The following is a 22846-nucleotide window of genomic DNA, read 5'->3' as shown; positions in this document are numbered from 1 at the left end:
TAGTCCTCTTTTCATTGTTTATTCTTGGGGCGATGCAGCATTTTGTTAGGTAGAAAGGCTCAGTGTGTTAGGTAGACAGATGTCAGGGTCAGGGTTTGCTTTGATTGGTTTGATGTCTAGTATGTTAATGAGGAGTGCTGTCCACACGCTGCTGTCGGTATGCCACGCAATACGTCAAGACTGTAAAATGGAGGTAACTGCAAGGTGTCATATGCTTCGGGATAGTCCCTCTATTGTTCGCATAAGGTCTGGCTATTGAGATTGGGCTCGTGGGTGTTGCGGTTTATTTATTTATTTAATGAGGACAATACACAGAAAGCAAATTTTTTATTACATATTGTCCTCAAAGGGACGAGCAAGTGAATGGCTTATTTTACGCTTAAAGCTAGAGAGGGAAATAGAGTCAAAGGACCCAAGCTGTAGGGCATTGTAGGACCGGCAAAGCCTCGGGATCGAAGAGTGAAAGTAAATCTCGAGCTCCGCGAAAGGTACATCAAAAATGTCCGCACTACGTGCACTGTGAGACGAGGCGATACGGAAAGTAATATCCGAGTTGGCGCAGCAGTCAATCAGACAATTTTACAGTTTGGAAAGAGTACACATATCAAGGAAGATACGGCGTTGCTGTAAGGAGGGGAGATTGAGGGTGCGGAGTCGTGACGGATAATTAACCTGTGGAAGCTTCTTTTTGTAAAAGAGGGTCCGAGTGAATTTGCGTTGTGCAGCTTCAAGAGCGCGGTATTCACGGATGTGGTAGGGGGACCAGACTACACAGCAATATTCAAGGATGTTTCTGATAAGGGAATTGAAGAATGTTAAGGAGGGCTGGATTGAGGTAAAGTCGGAGGAGGAACGTAGAATAAAACAAGAAATTTTGGAAGCTCTATTGATGATGTCAGTGAAGTGGGAATTGAAACGAAGTTTATCGTCGAATATTACACTCAGGTCTTTGAAGGAAGTCAGTTGTGAAAGGGGTTGTCCACTGAGAGAATAGGAAAAGGATGTTGGGGACGGTTTAAGGGAATAGCGCATCCAGTGGCACTTGTTGACATTCAGTATTAGCTAGTTGACCGAACACCTACGGACTAAATTATCAAGGTTGGACTGTATTATTATTATTTTGTTAAGGGAAAGTCGCACCGCTTCCTTGAAGAACTATTGTGCCCCTTTTACAGTGTACCTGTTGATCATAGTATCTCAAGCAGGCCTGTAACCGTTAGGAACTTTAGTATGTTCCCCACTTCCAGACATGTCCTCATTGCCCCACTGATACACACGCAAGCCAGCCTTTGGAGCTAATGTAATTCCCTGGCTTGTGTGCTGAGTTGGGTTCTTTCTGCCGAGATTATCGCTCCATAGGTAATCATTGGCCTTACTATTGCAGTATATATCCAAAGTAGTATCTTCGGGCTGCAACCCCATTTTTTTCCTGCTATGGATCTGTCATCAGAGCCCTCGTAGCTTTCCGACAAGTGTTTCCGACATGTGTCTTCCAGAGTAATTTTTGGTCTAGCGTGATTCCCAAATATTTGACCTCTGTTTCTCGTTTCATCCCATATCATGTGATGTTATGGCTTTCAGGTGATCCAGGTTTGGTTGGCTTGATCCGCAGTCCCACCTTCCTGCACCAGGCACCTGTAACCCTTAATCCAGTTTGGATTCTATCACATAGGGTATCTTCATATTTGCCCCTACAGATTAGAACAATGTCGTCCGCGTAGCCCTGGACTTGTATTCCAGTATTAGTTAACACGTCCAGGAGTTCATCCACTACCATACTCCACATCAGCGGCGATAGTACTCCACCCTGTGGACAGCCTTGAGTGGTGTTCATGATAATAGAATTTGTACCTGTTTGTACCTCTATTTGTCTGCTTTCTAGCATTTTGCCCATCCAGAGTGCCAGGGTGTTTCCCACTCCTTTGCGGCTCAGGGCATCCTGCATCTCTGTGTGCGATGTGTTGTCGAATGCTCCTTCGATATCCAAAAATGCGCACAGTGCAATTTCTTTTGTTTCTATGGCGTCCCGTAGTACCTCTGTCAGCTGATACAGAGCAGTTTCAGTTGACCGTCCTGCCTGGTAAGCGTGTTGACAGTGATGTAAGGGATCACGCTTTAGAACGTTAGTTCTAATATAGTTGTCTATGACCTTCTCCACCGTTATGAGTACGAACGATGTTAGGCAGATTGGTCTGAAAGATTTAGGGTGAAAAGGATCCTTTTTACCCGCCTTCGGAATAAAGACCACTTTTGCCCGTCTCCATGCCCTTGGTATGTAACCCAGTGCTATGCTCCCCCTTACCACCCTCAGAAGAGACTCTACGATAATTCCTAGGCCTCTCTGGATAAGTGCTGGGAAAATGCCATCTACTCCGGGAGATTTCATTGGTTTAAAAGTTCCCATTGCCCATCTTAGCCTAGCTTCTGAGCATACCTCTTTTGCTAGTTTCCAGCTCTCTTTCCTTCTCCTTTTATTCGTTGTTGGGGTGTCAGGCAGATTGTTGTCGCCTGCCGCCGAGGGGTCGGGCCCCGGGAAATGAGTTCTGAGAAGCAGGTGTACCCTGTCCTCCTCATTCTCGGTGAATGTCCCATCTTCCTTTTTCAAGCAGACAGAGGATATTCCCCCGTCTTTGGCTACAGCCTTGTACAGCCTGGTTGCTTCTGTGATCTGTTCAATCCCTTCACAGAATTCCCTAAAGCTGTTCCGTTTCGCTTCCCTGATCGCGTTGCTATACGCAGTCAGTGCATTTTTATACCTCCGCCAATCCCCGGTTCGTTTTGCCCGGTTAAAGAGTTTTCGTACCTCTGTTCTCATTCTGTCTAGGTTCTTGTTCCACCATGGTACATCCCTTGATGACTTGACTTGCTTGGCCGGACAGCTGGCCTCATATGCGTCAATGACGATTGTGTTGAGGTTTTCCACCACCGTTTCTAATTCCAGTTCGCTCCTGATGTCACCGTCCCCTTGAAGGTGGGCAATGTTGTTGCTCAGGTGCGTTGTGTAGGATTCCCAATCCGTTCTCTTGGGATTCCTTATTATTCTTTTTATTTCGGAGTTACCCTCAATGTCGAATCTGATTATCCTGTGATCAGACATTGAGGGTTCATCCGACACCCTCCAATTCCTGACCATCCCGTTCATTAGGGTATTTCCTAGAGTTATATCTAGTACCTCTTGTCTGGTGCTGGTCACAAATGTTGGAGTGTTCCCTACGTTGTATATTTCTAACTTATTGCTAAGAATAAATTCGAGAAGGTACTCACCTCTACGATTAGTGTCGCTACTTCCCCACACTTCGTGGTGGGCGTTGGCACCGCAGCCGAGAAGAAGTGGTAACGCCCTCTCCTCGCAATACTCCGTCAGCTTTGCGACTTGTTCCGGTGGAGCCCGGCTCTCGTCTCCTGGGAAGTATCCCGATGCTACAACTGCCTCTCGAGTGCTCCTCCCGGCTTCCAATGAGACTTGGATAGCCACAAGGTCCCCAGTTAAGAACTCTGAAAGACATATGTATTTTAAATTACGTTTGAGAATTATGCAAGCTCTTGGTTTTTCACAAGAGGAGTCCCAAATTACCTGCATGTCTCCTCCTTGCAGACCGCGAATCTGCCCCCGGTACACCCAGGGCTTCTGAGCCAGCACTATTCCAATGTTCTCCTTGGAATTTGCCCTTGCAATCACTGCAGATGCAGCTCTCGCATGGTGGAGGTTTATCTGGGCTATCTTAGTGCTGGCCATTGGCTCCGTTATTGTTTGGAGCTCTTCTCCACTGTCGGAGTGTCACATTCCTCCTTCGACATGGTGCTTTCCTGCGCGTCGCTTTCCACCCCGAGCCCTAGGAGTCCTAGGTCTAGGTCGTCCAGCTTCTGCTCTTCACTGGGCAGCAGGTCTATTTCCCTGGTTGATCCAATTCTTTCCGCCTCTATGGCTTCCGCGACTTCTTCAGGGACCTCGGTAAGTTTTTCACCCGATGCCTCCTCCGAGGTCTCTTTCCTTGGCTTTTTCTTGTGCACATGCACGGGTATGTTGCCAAATCGGTAGTTGATATGACAACTCCGACGGTTAATTGCCTCCAGGGATCGGTCATCTACCCCGGTCGTGAGGAGTTTACCCTTTCCCTCCACCTTGCTTCTGAAGACTCTCCATAGTCGAGTATGGAGATCTTCATTCTGAGCAATTAGGAGTTTCATAAGGTCTTCCGTTTCTATTGCCGCGGCCTTTGGCAGAATAACTGTCACCATGTGGGCTCCTGGTATATCATCCCCAGCACATGTTGACAGTTCCAGCCCTTCCCAGCCTGGCAATCTAGGAATTATAGTTCTAACCCATTCTGCGGTGCCTTCCGTCGCGCAGTCCACCAGTATAAGGCCTGATCGAAAGCGTATCCCGGTGAACACCAATTTCGACGTCCAACCCTTGATCATCTGCTTGACGGCAAGTTCCTCAATGATTTCCTGTTCCTCCTGAGTGAGTATTTGCTCGGAAAACCTTTTTGGCAGTATGGCCAGTCGAATGCATAGCTAATGCCGGGCTAATGCTGGGACTGTAAGAGTAACGGAGTCCAACGGAGACGAAACAGAGGCGACCAATTTAAGGTCGTCTGCTTAAAGCAAATACGGGCAGGTGAGGATGGGGTTAACATTGTATCTGACAAATGCGTGTGGTTGCGTTTTCTAGCAGGGTTGTCGTATAATTGACGTTGCAAGGGCTTAGTTAGCCTTCGGTTCCATCGGCAATATTTGGGGCTTGCACCTCTCATAAGTCGCTTCCTTAGTAAATTCCTTCTCTGGGGATGCCCGTCTTCGTTCCCAACAATATGACAATCTAGTGGATCGCCCTTTTTGAGGCTGCAAGGTGTTGGATGTAAAATTCACACAAGAAGCAGGATTTCACAAACCAAGTTCCTAATGACAGGTCTTCCCCACATGATGCACCCAGGAAACTGGTGGAAATTCAAGTCGGATCTACAAAGTAACATTTCATGGTGGGATTGGGAACTGGAGAAATGGGTAGCTTTACTAAGTGAACCTACAGGTTATTTTCTTAGTTGCTTGATTCGAAGCACTTTTTGGACTCAACTATGTTGAAGGTGATTATCACATACGAATTTTAGAGATACATTATTATAGTAGCTTTGACAGGATAATCAAAATGAGCGAAAATATTGAAGTGGACCAAAAAGGATTAGCGATTTTGCATATATTGTCATTATGTGATGCGATGATGCGAACTTGGCTAAGTGTCAGTTTGAATTCCATTTGCGTCATGAATGTTTGTGTCTTTGTGCTTGTCCCCGCTACTGCAGGCTTATCACTTGCACGGGATTGTGTGTTTGATTTGGATTGAAAATGAGATAGAGAAAATAAATAAATAATAATAAATGTATAGATAGTCCATGCCCCATAGATGATGCAATAGAGGACATATATTAAACGAGTATAATACGCAATATTATTAGGATCTTTGTCAGTGTTTACAACGGAATGGTGAAAAAAATCCATCTATCATTGGAACCCACTTTCATTGTTATCAATTCTTATTTTTCTAATTATTATCAGACCGAAGCAGAATTCGAATGGACCATTCTATCTTGAATGAACACTTTTCCATAATCATCTATTGAATTTGATTTCTTATTTCTATCTTGACGGTCTTGGAACGCAGATAATGCATTTTTTCTCTCCATTTTTCCATGTCCATTGTCATGTATTTCTCTTGTCTGGTTTGGACGTTAGCGACAACTTGGATGGAAATGACATCAACAACGGCACAGAAAAAAAAAGAAACTGGAAACAAATTGACATTAACATTATGTATTCGTATACATATTTACGAAGTTTTCTTCTATCCTGCTCGTTTTCATTTCCTTTTTGTATAATATTACGCAAGATATTACAGTGACATTATGGTACCGGCGAGAAAAACACGAAATCAATGGTGAATTGATAGACGTCGGTGGTAAAAAAAGGACGAGAAAATATACCCTCGGGCTAGAGTTTTCACGAGTATATTTGATATGTCGTTGAATAATTGGGTTTGACCTTTACCAAATTATTGGCAGACCTGCTATTTTGGTTAGTTTGATTGATTGAATGGAGATGGATACAAGAGATATGCGCGGAAAATCACCTGCTGAGTTATGTGGAAGGGACGAAAAATGCAGTTGACTTATATGCTGGGTTGGTTTTTCATTTTCATTGTATAGTCGTTATACTCATGAACATTTAATCTCTCAAGGTCACGATGCAGACATTCTAGGGGATGTTCGTGCTCATAAATTAAGTGGTGTGTTTGTATGTTTGCAATGCTATTGTCCCTAGTGGTTCGTTAGTACTGAACTTCTTAGAACCATTTGGGGTTAAGATTGTTTAATAAAGGAACGTAAGGACGACCGTTTGACTCCTGAATTGGTTTCTGTGTTGGAAGCTTGAACTTATCACGTTTATATGATACGTGGGGGTTTGTCATGGAATGTAGTCATACGAGATAGCGTTAACCTTTTCAGGTTTTAGGAATTAACGTCCTTCACTTTGACTGCTTCCTTTTTATTAGATGAGAAATCATACCTTGTCGACCAGTTACTTGCACATAATGTTTAATAAAATAGTATTGCTGAGCAGTGACGCAGCAGGCAAGTAGCAAAAAGGGTTACAAATTGCCTGCTTCATTCAGAACTTGTGGACCACCTTCCGAATTTTGAAATGCAAATTTAATAAAAGCTGATGTGTTTTTTGCCGTAACATACAATGTCACTCATAAGGAATAGTGATGACATCCCCAATTTCTTCAAGACAGATTTTCCCTATTCCCAGCAGTCGTGGTCCTTTCGGCTTGAAATGAACTTGTGTACACATTTGGGTCTAAAGACATTCCCCCGGATATGCACTGATGACACTTCTCAGATCCTTGCCAGGAAACCTTTGCAAGCGTAGGTCGGAAACTTTAGGTGATGATATGTAACATAATGTCACACCACATGCGTTAAATATTATATTCCTGCGGTAAGCAATATCAAATTCATGTTGAGGGCGATTATAGCCATTTTAGACTGTTTGTTCCAGTAGGCTTATATACATAGGAAAGGCAACAACGTGGGCTAACCAATAAGCTTCATTCATTAATCGTTCCCATTATTGTCCTGATATCAGTACACGAAGGTGTTGGTCCTGTGATTTTATCTGTGACGTGTTGTCAGTAATATTCCTACACGAGCTGCAAATTGGTCTGTTATTTTAGGAATAAATACTGTTCCATTGTAGGCTAAATCAAATTATAACTGACAGATTTTTTGCTTTATTGAACCGGATTAGGGTTGTTCAGTAATGGAAGATATGATCCTATTCGAACAAAAAAAATGTATACCTTATTCATGTCTGTTAAAAGAATGCATGGTTAAAGTTAATCAATGCCACCTTATCATGGGTACCAAGCCCGAGGTGAAAATTATGTGGGATCTCCTATTATCCCTTTATTTCAGTGAAATCTTCATCCCGGGTACCAGAGAAGGGTTTGCGGAATTCACTCCCTTCCCCCTTTCTCGTCAGGCTTAGCATCAAGAGAAAATTACTGATTTCTTGGTTACATGAGTCTCCATGTACCAGCCAGTACGAATGATGCTGGAGTCCTAGCTGCACAGGTCATTTTGATTTCGGGAGAAGCTTATCATAAGTTTTATAAGATGTTAGACAAAGTCATCAATCCAGGAGGATATCTTTTCACCTTAAGTATAACGATGGTCAAAAGGCCATCCTGAGTGGCCGGAGACGATCAAGAGAGAAGAGCTTTTCCCAAAACCTAAAAAAAAGGCAGATGGCAAAATTGACATTAAGGTACGCCGGCAAATTCTAAAGCTCTATTAAAGTACCCCGTAGACATGCGCTTGTATGTTAGTGAGACTCGGAAATGCGAGGAGTCCTTTGAATATTTCGATTGGTCATGTACCATTTAACAAAACTTGACGTGCCATTAATTGGTGTGTGGGTCGATACCGGAACCTGAAAACCAAACAAACAGAGAAATTTACGCGAACCTATCGGATGATCAACCCGCGAGCTAAATCTGTAAATTCAAAATAAACAAAATTCTGGCTTGACTGTGCACATGGAGACTAACCTTGGTTAATTTTAGGCCGCCGGTGTGAGTCAAGCGTAAATCAGATTGTTTCACTGAGAACATTAAGGCCGACAACATCACGTGAAGACTCCTAGCCATTCGCAAGCACTCTCTTTAACTTTGGGTTTGAAAATTGAATCGGAAAGTGTTTACGAACCGCTTGTTTCAATAATCTCAATTCCTCCGATGAACTATCTTAATATAGTCGCTACTTTTCCCTTAGCAGTAATCCAGTATTCCCTTTAAAGTTACCTAAAGTGCACATCAAGAAATTCATTCATTTCTCTCTCTCTCTCTTTCTTCGCTCTCTGTAGGAATGGCCCATAAACTCTTCAATTCTCCCTAGGTTCAGCTGATCACCGGTCCACCTTGCTCAGTCGGTTCAGCCTCACTTATTTTTGCTTTCGTTGACCCCGACCTTGAACTACTAATTCAAAGATAGCGGTAGCAAAACCAAGAATTACATAAAATTTTTCCCATGGGGAGAGAATAAATTCTCATTCGCCCCAGCGAACAATAACAACCTCAGGATGCCTCAATTAGAAAAAGCTGAGTTCAAATTTGAAATATTTAATTGGTCGGTTTGTCGATTTTAGTAAATAAAATATTAATGGTCGGGATTGGAATTAGGAAATTGAAAAAAGTATACTGAAATTGAATTGAAATTGAAATTGAAAAAAGTATACTGAAAAGGAGGCACCTAGGTTCACTGGAGTCAATCATGAGGACAGAGTTATCCTAAAAACCTAGAAATTGGTGAAAGTATACCTTGTAGGTCCACCAACATCTAAGTTCAGCTTCACTTAAGTGTGCTGTCGGCATACGCTTGCCAACCTCAGGGTGTGAGAAGGTTCTAGGGGACCCTTATGTTGTGTGCAAAACTTGACGTGTTTTATATATATAAAGGACAAAGGGAAAGTGAAAATTGGAAGAAAAAGAAAAAAATAATAAACCAAGCAAGTACGGATCCGGAAAACTGGAAGAAAAGGCGATTGAGGAAGATCCACAGCGGATCACATAGTTTTCGGATGTTTCTTTTATCTCAGGTGTCGCCGAGTCGTCTACGAGGTTCGCTCCTCACGCCAACGTCTCCCGGCCAGAACTTCTAGAGGCTTACTGATGGCTAGAACGAAAAGGAAGGAAAAGTTCTCCCATATTTTTTGTACACTCTGCTCGAGGGAACGCCGTTTTGGTATTGCTTTACTGGGCTGTTCATTACTTGAATTAGTTGCTTCGGCTTCAATGCCTCCGCCCCGCTTCTGCCTCCATTAGTCGCTGGTGCATCTACTGTATTCAATTTCAACATGTATTTTACATGATTTTTTGCTATTAAACAAGTATTTACTTCCATTTCGAGGTTTCTAATTAAACTTTCAAATGTTGGGCAGGTGAAGAAAAATCAGGCGATTCATCCAAACCGAGCCTATAAGGGTACTTCTTGTACCCACCGTGTTCGGTTAAGAACTAAGCCAGGTTAAAGAGGACGCATGATAGGCCATCTCCTTATCTTAGATCGTTCTTGATGTTGAATGGTCTCGAGAGTGATCCTGCTGCTTTTATGTGGCCTCGCACATTGGTCAGGGTCACAAGTTGATGAACTACTTGGGGTAATTAGTCGCTTCCATATTTAAACAATTCGGCTGTAATTCCATCGGTTCCTGACGACTTATGATTGACTGTTTTTTCTATCCTTGGTGGTGGCAGCATTTGTCCGTCGTCTCTAGTTGGCGGAACCTCCAACTCACCGTTTTTTGGTTGTTGAGCATTTCATCAAAATATTCAACCCATCGCTCCAATATGCCCATTCTGTCATAAATCAGATTTGATTCGGCAGGATGAGCATCGAGATGTATAAGGCTTCATCCTGCTGACTTGTTGGTAAAATCTGGTAGGGTTGCTTCCTGTACTTTTCAAGTTCGCAGACCTGGTGGTTCTTCCAGGCTTCCTTTTTCCGTCTGTGAAGTCGATTCACCACTCGCTGGAGTTTGCAATGAATCTCCGCGCGTGTCCGCGTTTTTTAAGAATGCAACATTACTCAATCATTCAATCAACTCGTAGTCAATTTGGTTGAAAGTGGTCCCGTCTGGAGAGGTCCACGTATGTTTGTAAACCGCTTTCCGCGCAAACTAGGTACTTCCAACAACCACTTCGTACGATACCGCTTATTGAATAATCCGCAGTCCGTTATCATTGGTATCCCTACGTAAGCTATGGGAGCCAACGTATCGCCTGAATACGGGCTCCTTTCCTACTTGACTGTTAAAATCCCCAAATATGATTTTGATATCATATATGGGACAGGCTTCGAGGGTCCGCTCAACTACCTCGTAGAAGGCATCCTTCTCCGACTCTGCAGTCTCCTCTGTAGGTGCGTGAACGTTTATGAGGCTTATATTTCTAAACTTGCCTCGCAAACGCAGAGTGCATAGCCTTTCGCTTATATTTTCAAAGCCGATAACAGCAGGTTTCATTTCTTGGCTGACTAAGAAACCTACTCCGAGCACATGGTTTCCTAGGTGGCTGCTATAATATATGGTGTAGCGGCTCTTCTCCAGGAAACCGATCTCTGTTCATCGCATCTCTTGCAACGCTGTTACATCAGCCTAATATTGAGACAGGGTATCGGCTAGCTGCTGAGCAGCATTCGGTCTGTACAGGGAGCGCACGTTCCATGAGAAAATGCGCAAATCGTTAATCCGTTGTGGTTGCCGGGTTCATCGTTTTGAAATCCATCCTGTCCGAGGCTCCTGTTGTGGCTAACATTGGTTTTCCGAGTAGAGTTGTCAACCCTACCCAACCTACAACCTGGAGGACCAGTTGGTACATTTTGTCCTGGTTTTAGGCGCGGAAGACTCGCCTAAATCCGTCTGCCGTTTTTCATGAAAAAAGAACTCCCAGTGATCACCACGTGGAGATAGGGTTTGGTAGTAGAGCTGTTGGTGTTGTTTCAGCAGGCGTTTCACAGGTTTTATGCTGCATCGTGACCGCCCCTAGTCATTGCATTGTCGAATGTTAACAAAGCTTCGGCTACCTTACCATTGGCTTTCCGCAGAATGCTGATTTGTAAAAGGCTTTGTTTCGGAATTTAAGCTAGTTGGTTGATTTGGCTGTTAGCTTCCGGCCTTTATTCCTGGTTATGGGTACGTCTAAAAGTTTCATAACAATGGACGAGTGATCCTAATGTAGTTCGTGGCATGGCTAACTCGTTATCAGCTCTCGCTTTGTTATATGTCGTTTGAAGAGTAGTAGTAGTTTTTCTTCAGAAGCTGTAAGCATACGTGTAGCCCCCGGTTAAATTATGGGAAAAGCAGCGTGAATGTTAGAGAAAAAATGGTCCCTTGACATGCGATATTGGCAAAAAGTCAACCTCTTACTCTCTATAGGAATGTTCCTGAATTGCCTTCAGAACAACTACAGGGGAGGGTTTGACTAAACTTGTGGGACTAGCATCCAGAGCCTAACGGGCCTCCGCGTGGGCGAATTCATTTATTGGGTGCCCCGCTTGAGCCGGACACCATAGAACTTTTAAAGACTTAAAAAGCGGGTCAGAAACAAGGGCATGTATTTTGCCCACTAGATGATGCAATGGCGTAGTTTGTTTGAGTAATTTACAAGTATGGAGAGAGTTTGTAATGATAGCAATCTTCTCCTCACCCATCCTCAAAACTACCTTGATGGCCTGAAGCATGGCAAACAGTTCAGCCGCCAAAACCAACCTGACATCCAAGGAAAGACGTGAGACTTGCGTCCCATCCGGACCAACTATCGCACAGGCAGACCCACTACGCATGAACGCAGCATTAGACACCAGGACTAGAAAACCCCTTGAATTGAAACCTTCCATCATCCTATCACCCGCAGCCGCCACCTGGGTTCTGCCACAGGTGGCCCCCAAATTATACGACAGGATAATCTGAATCTTATTAGAGGTTTCGGGAATAACATTGCGAATTACAGTGCCAATAATAAGCTCCGGAACGGCTTATAGATGGAGGAGAGACCATTTTCAGCATCCGGGTTCTGAACCACCAAATGATAGGTTTTGGGATTTCTTTCCTTTAATTTAAGAAGTTCTTTGGTTGCCAAGAGCAGCCTTCTGAAACGGAGAGGCGGCTTCTTGGTCAAAGGGAAAATCTGGTGCAATGCGGTAGTTCTGGTCAGCCCCAAGCATCTTCTCAGGATAGAAGCAGATATTGAGTTGGGGTTGTTTTCAAAGTATTTTGGCGGATTCATAGTGGACGTAGCGGCATATTTTATAACGGGCTTTACCACAGATCTATGGAGATTGATGGCCTTACGGGACGGGAGACCCCAAGAAAAATCAATTGAAGAATTAATCACTCTCTTTGCCTTTATGGTTTTAGGAATAATGGAGTTCAAGTGGTCTCTGCTCGAACACATCCTTATTATCTCCCTACGTTGAAAGGTGATGGATTTGATATGGGCAAGGGTAAGATCATTGATTTTAATGAGCAGATGTGTTACCCTGCTTTTCTTGAAGGATATAGGATGGGATTTGGTTATGTTGATTGGTAGCCCCAGTCTTCAGGATTTATCCTTTGCAAACGTTCTAGTGGTCAAAATGAGGAAATCATCTGCACATTAGAAGATTGCAATGCTATCAGAGTATTTATTAAGCAGGGATGTTGTATAGACATTTAACAACATTGGACTTAAAATGCATCCTTGGGGAATATCATTTCCAACTTGAACGTTGTCTAGCCCTAGTTGTACGCGTCGATTGAACATTATCCTGGAAACCCATAAAAGAATTTCAGCAAGAAAGCGGTAGTATGACAACATGTCGCTAAGGGTAGCCAGATCAACCATCTCATAGGCGTTCTTCACATCCAGCATCAAAGCCAACACCTGCTAACCTTTACCTTTTGCCATCGAAATGTGCAAAAGGATATCACTGATGCAAATAGATATAGATTTGCCTGTCAAATAGGCATCATAGTTAGCTGGCAGGATTTTGTATTCATTATTGAAATTATTGATACGAACCTTGATCATAGAATTAAGCAATTTGGCAAACACATTAATAAGAGCAATAAGGCGGTAACTGGTCAAAAGTGTAAGTGTTAGTGTTTTTGGAATGGATACCACCCGAAGAGGACTCAACTTGCACCAGATGAGATTAAGCCCCTGTAGCAGCGCAGAGAATGTTTCCGGCACCAACCAGCGTATATGCGGATAAGTCCTATTATCCGTACCAGGGGCGGAGGCATGCTTGTGCCTAAACGAAGCCGCAGTCAGCTATTCTAGAGAGAAGGGCTGAAAAACAGTGAGAATTTATTCGCTGATTATAATATTATGTGCCGACCCACGATTAATTGACAGAACTTTCTTTGTTACGTGGAATATTTGAACGATGTCGTTTTACTGATTTCTCATTAGATTTGGAGTTAATTGGGTGGCAACCTCTGGCCCTTTTTCCCCCGGTTGGTCGTGGATGTTTGTATTCATTTTTATGAATGCACAACGCTAAATTGAAATTGAAACGCAATCTTATTCCAAATGCTATGCTAAATATTAAATGTATTTTTACTGTTTTTTTAATATCTACTGTTAAACTTGACACTATCTAGCTTCTGACCTAGTCTAGAGATGTCCAACCAGGACCACGCTAAAGAACATATTTACAAACTAATCAGAGGCTAGCTAGACTTCTTTAGACGAGCCCAATATACGAAGGGGAACCGAAAAATAAAGGGAATTGGGATGCAGTGGTGAGGAAGAATGGTGGGGGGACCCATTGTTCGACCAGATGTCTGTTATGGTCTCGCCACCTGAGTCAGTGTGCGAAGTTGTGCCGTTCCCGCTGCATCGATAAGCGACTGCGACTGCTTATGGGGATGCGGCCCTTTGTAAAACCAGAGTCTACGAGCGGTTTTCACATTTTAAAAGTGAAGAAATCTCGGTTGAAAACCAACTCCGGGCAGAACGCCCCTCAACGTCAAGAGGTAACGAAAACGTCAAGAAAATCAATGCCCTAGTTCGTGAAGGCCATCACTGAACCATTGATCAGCTCTGTGAGATGTCTGGAATATCATGGAGTTCAATTCAGAGGATTTTATCCGAAAATTGCAACCAAACTTGTCCCTTGCCTTCTCACAGATGAGTAAAGGGAGCGTCTCCTTCAAGCATGTTCCAAGATTGAAAATCACCTTAAAGAGGACCCTGAACTTTTTCCCAAAGTGATTACTAATAATGTATCTTTGTGCTAAGGATACGAACCCGAAACGAAGCAGCAGTCAAACCAGTGGAAGACCGCTGCCTACCCTCGTCCCAAAAAGGCTTGCCAAGTGAAGTCAAGCATCAAGACCATGCTTTATGATTTTTAACTCTGGATTTGCTCTTCTACCAGCTGTTTTGTCACTGCCAAGTGACACAAATGGTGATTGTTATCATAAGTGATGCATTCATGAAGAGGCATCCACTAAAACATGTATTTGTATATAACCAAGGACTGAATTGCTTGGTCGCTGCCCTTTAAATAATTTAGTACTTTATAAAAAGTTTCTAGAATTTTTCTGAGAAGTTTTTCTGAGAGAACCAAAAATTCTGACGAACAATCCACTGCTATTGTCTGTACTGATTTGAGTTATCTCAGCGGTAAAGTGCTTTAATTATCCTTACCGACATCTGATGCGAATTTCGATGAACCACTTTTGTCGGAAGGTCACTTCTATCCCACTCAGCTTTCTGCAAAAGTATGGATGATCCAAGCAGCTCGTGGCAACTCCTCTTTGTCTCAAGTTGCTCTTGATATCCTACTTCTATTCTTCTTATATTTTTTCGGCAGATTCTTACTCGGCAAGTGATAAGCCCATGGCAGTGGAAGGAGGATCCTTGTCGACTTTCACCGCTCCCAGAAATAGGTTTTGTTTTATTTTGTTTTGCAATTATAATACAACATTAGATGTTTGCTGCCTACTTTGGGATTGCCAAGGATAAATCATTGAAGCTGAGTTAATGAATACATCATGCCAGATTAAATCTGACATTGAATACGCAGTTGGATTGAAAGGACTTTGCTTTGTGGAGAACTGTTGACCTCGATATATTTACTTTTACGATTCGACGTCAGCTTTTGTATTTGTTGGAGTACGTTCCAATCCGTACTCTATCCATCTTTAAATTTACTGCTAAATCTACTCGAGGAGCTTCTTTTCCACTTCGCAATCGCACCATCTTGTTCCGCCAGTGGATCATAAAACACCTACTCTAAAAATGAAGAAATAAACCCAGAAGAAATTGCAAAGTTATGATTGTTTCTATGATATTATAAGAAACAATTGCACGATTCATCCCATGAATTATTAATGAATCAATGCAACGTACGAGCATATACGCATTGCTTAGCACATAGGAACGTGATATCCATGGGCAATTGGAAAGTCTTCATTGACTTCCCATTTTGGCCTTCTCTTCAGATTAACATCGGATTGTGAATGTTCTTGGATTTTTCGCTTCGTTGAAAAGATATTAACAATGCAATCTGAAGGCTTAAATCCACTGTGGTACACTGTGATGTGTGTTTCCTTTTCCGGCACTAGCCATACATGCGTCTATATGGTCATATGTATGTGCGGAAATACTAGATGGAGTGAAAATTTGCCATTTTCATTGAAAATTGTAATTATAGCGGATAGCGCTGAAGAGGATCCAAAGTGGGTGCTGTAAACAGACTTTTTGAAAATAGATACAAAACACCCTAATTATGGTAATTATATGATGAGCCAGGACACACTTGTAGAGTTGAACAATAAATTCGGAGTTGAATGGTGTTCTATTTTTGGATAAATAATATAAAATGAATCATGTAATTAAAAGTAACACTCAGTTCTGTCGGGGAGTAGAGTTTCTTAGTAGATATGAGCTCTCCCTTCACTGGACGAGGTTTTGGAAAAGGAGTTAATTTAATGACGCGTCCCTCTTCTCATATGGTCACAAATTGAGTTAGTCCAGAGACGCATCCACTGCCTAAAATATGGCTCGGCTCGAGATTTGAGTAGGCGCTAAAAGGCTGCGATGTTGATTTGACTTGTGGACTATTGAAACGAAGAATCTACTTGGTGCTCGGGGCGTCGTTCCAAAAAGCATCTCGACTGATGAGACCTGGAGATTTTCTTCAAAGGCTGTTGGAAAACCGCAGAGGACCAAAGTGCAAATATAACTCTAGAAACCTACAACCTTCAATAGGAACTAACTCAGAAGGAAAAAAGGGACATCTAACAAACTTTGCCAAAAAAATAATAAGCCTTCGAGAAAGCTGAAAAGGGTTCTGCGCTAACTAATAAATTGAATAGATTAAGGTCACAGTCACATGCATCCGAACATTGAATTTCCAGAAAATGCAAAAAGCACGCCGTAAGAAAGGCTGATCTCCCAACCGAAAACCTTATAATGCACTTGGGGCCGCTATCAAATACCGCGGAAGATGAAAAGGAAACTATTAGGTAACACGTTGCTACCGCCGCTTAGATTCCTAGCATGATTAGATATAATTAAATAGAAAACTCGGACAAGCGGGACTCCGTTGTCACCATGGAAAAGGAACGATGGCCCAGATTTGAAACTTTGAAAAAAGCAGTATCAGGTTTCAACACGGGCGGGGTGGAGGAGGTGCTAGGCTCTGCAAGATTGTAAAGCCTTCATTGGATTTTTGTTTGAAATTAAGGAAATGCCCGTTTCGTCATCCATTTGATAGTGGACCAGACAGCTAGGGAGCACAAAATGGCACCATGCTACTCCATAGTTAGTAGAATTTTTTCCCTCCCAGTCATAAAACCACGTTATGGTCGGGAGTTTAATTTGATCTTAGAAACATCCCAGCGGATTCAAAGCCTCTGCAATGGGTTTACCCATAAAAACCGAAAGAATAGACGGATTTTGGCGTATGGAAGTGAAATGCATTTACGCAAAAAATTGCGACTTCTGGATGAGTCAGACTACCAGATAAAACACCGTCCTGTTGCGTCTAGAGCACTCACGCGGTCGTGGTTCTTTTTGTCCTTCATAGACAAATCCACATCTTCCAGGTTCTTTCCAGTGAAAATTTGACATTCCTCAGCTTTCTCCTCTCATCGGCAACATCTGCTTGGATTGGTGGAACAGGAAGAAAACATCTGCACGATTTCCTCCACATTCATTGCTTTGGAAAATTTGTCACGGTCGACTTTCCCAATGTTCCACCTAGTAGGTATTTGCGGGACATCAGAACAGTGGGCGCAGCCATTTGTCATTCCGAAGAAAATATACTGACGATTACTATCATCCACCGCTGCACCGCTGACACTAAGGAACCCGTACCAAAGGTCATGTTAGATACAGTTTTCGCAATCGGGGCATCGGAGTGCCGGAGTATTCGGTAGTACATTTCCACCCTGGCGTTTATCTAACAAATTTCTGTGCCTCGAGAATCTGGTTGAATCATGCCCCATTCGAGAGCTCCGCCGATGCATCGAATCTTGTCCTTCACGGCGCCGAGCTTATTCCGAAAAGTGTAGCTGAATTCATTCGATGTCAGGTAAAAGATTGACTTTCGCTTAACGAACTCAAAGGAAGCCATCTCATTCGCCATGATCCCACACTCGCAAGTTAGCCGTATCTCTCATCCAGATAGCAGCCGTGTCAGGTACGCCGACATATCACGCTGGTAAGGTCCTATCTCGGTACTGATGGCTGAGGAACATCTACCCCATGAGATCGTGAACAACTGCACAATCAGACTTCCTTCTGCAAACCGCGGTCCTTGCAAAGAACACACCATTTTCTCGACATGCTTCGTTTTGTGTCCGAGTTCGTCACACTTGCATCTGTCCTATCCTTTGGAAACCCTGGCTATTTGTCCGGAGGTCCACCACTTAAAGTGGAAGGTCGAAACTGCCCTTCGCCTTATCCTACATATAATTCACTTAATTTTTATTTTCCGGTAATAAAGAAATGGGCTCCCTAACTTCTCCGGGGCGGTCAATTTTTATTCTCAATGGAGTTGACAACTTGAAGTTGTTCACGTCTGACTAATCCCTTTTTATCGCACTGCTGTCGATATGCAATTGACAATATTACTCCTGCATTTTCGCCTTTTTCGATACTAGTTTGCGCAACTAGGGGCTGCGCTAGCAATTTACTTTTTACTCAGTTCCTCTTCAACAGACTTCCAGAAGTTTCGCTAGTATGTGATGAAGTCCAAGAGTTCCTTCATCTCCACTATGCCATTTTTCACATCCATAGAGACATTTCGCTGGACAACGGTACCAGCCTTTACTTTCCGTAAGAATACCTCGTATTTCTTGAGTAGCCTGTCTTTCGGATTTCGCATGAAGGATGAACTCCATGCGTTTGGTTTGCAAGTTGGAGTGTCGAGTGTCAAAATTAAAAGAGCATCAGAGGGAGACAGGAGCAGGTGCCAGGGGAGAAAAGGACGAAAACGCGATAAAATCGGCAGTGGGAAATCATTTTTTTGGAAGAAATCTACCATATGTCCACAAACGGTCCAACTGTGTTGCTGAAGTCAGGACACCATAAGGTAGACACGTATGAAACCTTGGAAACTCCAAAATTGTCTAAGGATAAAAGGTTGAATTACGACCTTGGCAAATTAATTGCTCAAACTATTGTTACCTAAATCCACTTTTACTTTTATTTTCCTACATGGCTTCTTTGTTTTGTAATTTATAATTACAATAGATGCCGGCGGCTATGAAAATCAGGACTTATTTTCTTATGAATCAGTTGAAAACACAGTGAAGAAGCGGGCAAGTAGTTTGCGAAACTCGGTGTATGTTAAGTCAAATAAACTTTTTCGTGATCGACTGCAAATTTATGGCGTTAGTAACGGTCCCAGCTTGAAGGTCTGCCAGAGCGCCATCTGGAAAATTACTCATGGGATAGAGGCAATGTTGCTGTTCCTGAACCTGTTGGTGTTACCTTTCTCAGGTCCATATATAAGTGGTCAAATCGGGCTTCCCGACGATTGAAGTTTCTTAAGGCGCAGCGGTTGTGTCATGCACCTTGGACTCACGTCGTCTTCCTATTTGCATCCGCAGTTTGATCGCGTTCAAAGTCCTATTTACTTTTAGTTATAATTGGTTGACAAGCTCCGTACAACGTATATCTGGGTGCAGTCGAAGTCCTTCCTCGTTAATGTGGGATATTTATAATATTTTTGTTCGAAAGTTGAATATTCAATCGAAATTGTCCTTTTATCAGCCGTATTTCCTCTTCCAGATATTCAGCATATATACCTGACTCAGGTTGTTTAATGGTGTTTTTTTTGGCATCCGTGGCACAAACTAGAAAGCAGGCAAGGTCACCATCAACTGTTCTTTTTTATTGTTCGAACGCTGGGCTTCTTGCTTCCTTTTGTATGAATTCGGATTGACGATAACGTCTCTTAACGGACGCCCAACTCCACATTCCTCATTAATTGGTAATGAACACACTTTCACTATTGGCCGATTATGTATATTTATTTTTAACCTTACGACCCTAGCCAGCACATCGCCTCCGGGATGTATTGCCAAAAGTCTCCCTAAAGCCAACTAACTGAGTGCTTCATTTTTGAACTTGAACAGGACTAAATTATCCATGTTTATCTACAGGTTTTCATTGAATCATTTCGCTCGCTGCTGCTACCATCCTATTGGACCGAAAAACCTTTATATCTCGGAAAGTATCATGAACAAGGACAAATTCAACCAGGCTATCGTGCTTCATTGCCTACTTCATTATTTGAACTCCCTACAGGGTCAGTTCCTGATTGTATGTATTATATCTCTGCGGGTTAAGACATTATTCACGTAAAAGTCTTTCTTAATGACTCGACACACTTTTCGGTGATATGATTTGTCATCCTCTGAATGATAGCTAAGTGAGGAACATAGGCATTTCCATGTGCGACGGTTGGATAAATGAATCTGTCACACTGTCGTTGATAGTCCTGAACCTGAGGATACACCATTATTTGTCGGTATATCTATATCAACTGCTCCAATATACGAGTGATGCGATTGTGGGTACAGGACCTGACAAGCATGTTATCACTGCTAGTAGTTATACAAAGTCTTGCAAGGTTCAGCATCCTGCTTAGACGAAAATGTGTCTGCCAAATTGTCAGCCGATATCAGTCTATAGTTACTTGCCCGTTCATCATTACCGGTTGTTTGTTTGTGCCTTGTTGAGTTCTCAAAGTGTCTCGACCAGCTTATCCGTGGTGTCTCTGGTAACGACCACCGATATTTTACCCTTTTGATTATTCCAAGAAGAAGTTAAACCGAGTCATATCTAGTCTTATCTGGTATTAACCACGCGTGGTGCTCCCTTTTTGAACCCTGGTAACCCATGTTATCGCAAAAATCTGGACCAAGCAAAATGCCAACTAATCTCGGGGTTCCACAATTGAGATCAGCTAAGTTTTCAACTGGTAGTCCCTCTCGAAGCTTGACTGGCATTTTAGTTGACAGGCACAACTTCTGTCAATAATGATTGGGCACTTCTGATGAACAGCTTAGCAGCCGGTGCTATTATAATTTCTCGGCTGAGCTGTTGTAAGTGCGTCATTCCCGATGGTAGCCCTTTCCACATATGCTGCAGGCTGTAGTTGGCATGGCCGTTACCATCAACAGGTCCCAATGTTCGTGGATGTTGGGCCTCTGCTGTCTGTGAGCCATCCGGCGGACTGATACTCCAAAATGCCAGATTTGAAGCGTGTCATCAAGGTAAAATTTGCTTCTTTGACTTGCTCGTACTTATTAAAATAGGATTTCGTTTTACCAGAGTAAGTTAAGATGTCGTCCAGGACTGCTTTATATCGTTGCTGGCACGTCTGCTGTAATTTCTCCAAATGCTGCATCCAACTTGAAAGGAACCAAAAGGAATATCTATCCTTGCTATATTTCAAATGATTCGGACACAGTGCGCACATACTACCGAAATTGTGCTCCTGGATGGGATGGGGAGGCCAATGGTCGGTGAACACTGTGAAGGAGCTACCTTGCTGCTTAATAGCTGCAAAAACAATGAACTGCTTCTGTGTGGTACGTCCACTTTAGGGACGGGTCTTCTTCTTATTTTCGGCAGGCAGACCCTTGAGTAGTTCGTTCAATGGGGTTAATATGCCTGCAAACCTTGCAATACACCAGCCGGTAGAATTGAGCAATCCTCAAAGTCGACGGAGCTCGTCAGGTGTTTCTGGCTTCGTAAAGCCTTTGATAGTTTTTTGAAGTTTGCGCGATGGAGACCGGGTACTTTCTGTTGAGACGTTGCAGCCAAGGTACTTCACTTTGTCCTTTTGTTCCCTGCAGAGCTGTTGGGAAGCCGGCGTAGATGCTGGAATTGCTCAAATAACGCCGGCGTGGTGTTGGTTGAGTAGTCTCTCTTTCTGTTATCGTTTATGTTTGTGCTTGTTCCACTGCCGCAAGTTTATCCTTTCCACAGCGTTAGGGTGCTTTCGATTGAGCTTCGTCAGGATATTTTTCTCCACTATCAGTAGCTAGTGGAAAGCCGTATGAAAAACGATTGCGGAGAAACTTTTATCTGCTATCTACTGCAGCAAGTCTTTGATAATAGACCAACTCGTAATGATCGGGTGTATTGCAGGCATTCAACCGCCTTTGTCGCCATGTCTGTTTTTAAAACGTGCTGAAGGGTTGGTCCACAAACTGAATGATGTTCGAATGAGGCCTTGATCTTGTAAATTGCGGAATTGTTCTTTATGGGTTTCGCGATGGGGGCCGACGAACCTCGAAAATAGAAGAATCAGATGTGTCGATCTCGTGGTGCACTGGTGTCCTTAACTTATCGCACAAGGAGTGACTAACGATGCTCAGGAAGATGGAGCCACTCTCGAAATGACGGAGATGCTGTGAACCATTGGTGTATGAAGCAAGGTCCAGTAAAGAGCCCGTGCCGAGACATGAATTCTGGACCGAGATCACTGAACATCATCAAGCAATTATGGTCCAGTGCTAATGCCAACTATCGATAACAAATCTGTTAGTATTATATCCCAATGTTCTTTTGGCAGGCTTTGGCCTTACAAAATGATTTCGAGTTTTTGTGTGGATACCTGAATTTTAGCTATAGGGATACTTTGCCTACACACAATACTGAGGGAAGCAACAGAAGAAAAATGCATATACTTCTAAGTTATAAATAATGTTTAGTAATATCTGTCCCGGTGTGATATCGCGTCACAAAATACCACCACCAGGCATTACCTAGTAATATAATGATCCATTCGATACATCACACAGTTCTTACTACAGAAGTGAATTACACAAATCTGACTGACTTTTAATTTGAAAGTACCATGATTCCCTGTTCTTTGCATGTGATATATATATATGACATCACATGTACAGTGTTGGTAATGAAAAGTGGTGTTTGCGTTATTATCTTTAATAACACTTTATTGTAAAGTTAGGGTAATGAAAGGGGATGTTTGTGACTTTATTTGAAATATCAATTTTTTCAAAAAGTGATGTGATATCGCATCACCTCGTCGGGATTAGAGTCATTGAGAACCCTTAACAATCTGCTCATGTTTGAGGGCAGCATACAGAATCACTTCAAATGTAGTGCGCCTTCGGTGATGTCTGCTTCAACGAGAACATGTATATACCTGAATAGCTGCGAACTATTCGTTTCGCTAAATTTCAACTCGGTGCTCGGTACTCATACCTGTTTCATGTTGGTTCAGGGCCAGATGCGCCACATATTTAGGTA

At 42.8% G+C, this 22846-nt stretch overlaps 1 protein-coding gene across 5 annotated transcripts in view; it reads left to right on the top strand.

Moving 5' to 3' along the window:
• The window catches only part of LOC119651975 (semaphorin-1A), a 499683-nt gene that overhangs the window by 135324 nt on the left and 341513 nt on the right, over positions 1-22846 (top strand). The window lies entirely within an intron of this gene.

Source organism: Hermetia illucens, chromosome 3 (genome assembly GCF_905115235.1).
Source record: "Hermetia illucens chromosome 3, iHerIll2.2.curated.20191125, whole genome shotgun sequence".
Lineage (NCBI taxonomy): Eukaryota > Metazoa > Arthropoda > Insecta > Diptera > Stratiomyidae > Hermetia > Hermetia illucens.
This window is presented reverse-complemented; position numbering and strand designations above follow the sequence as displayed.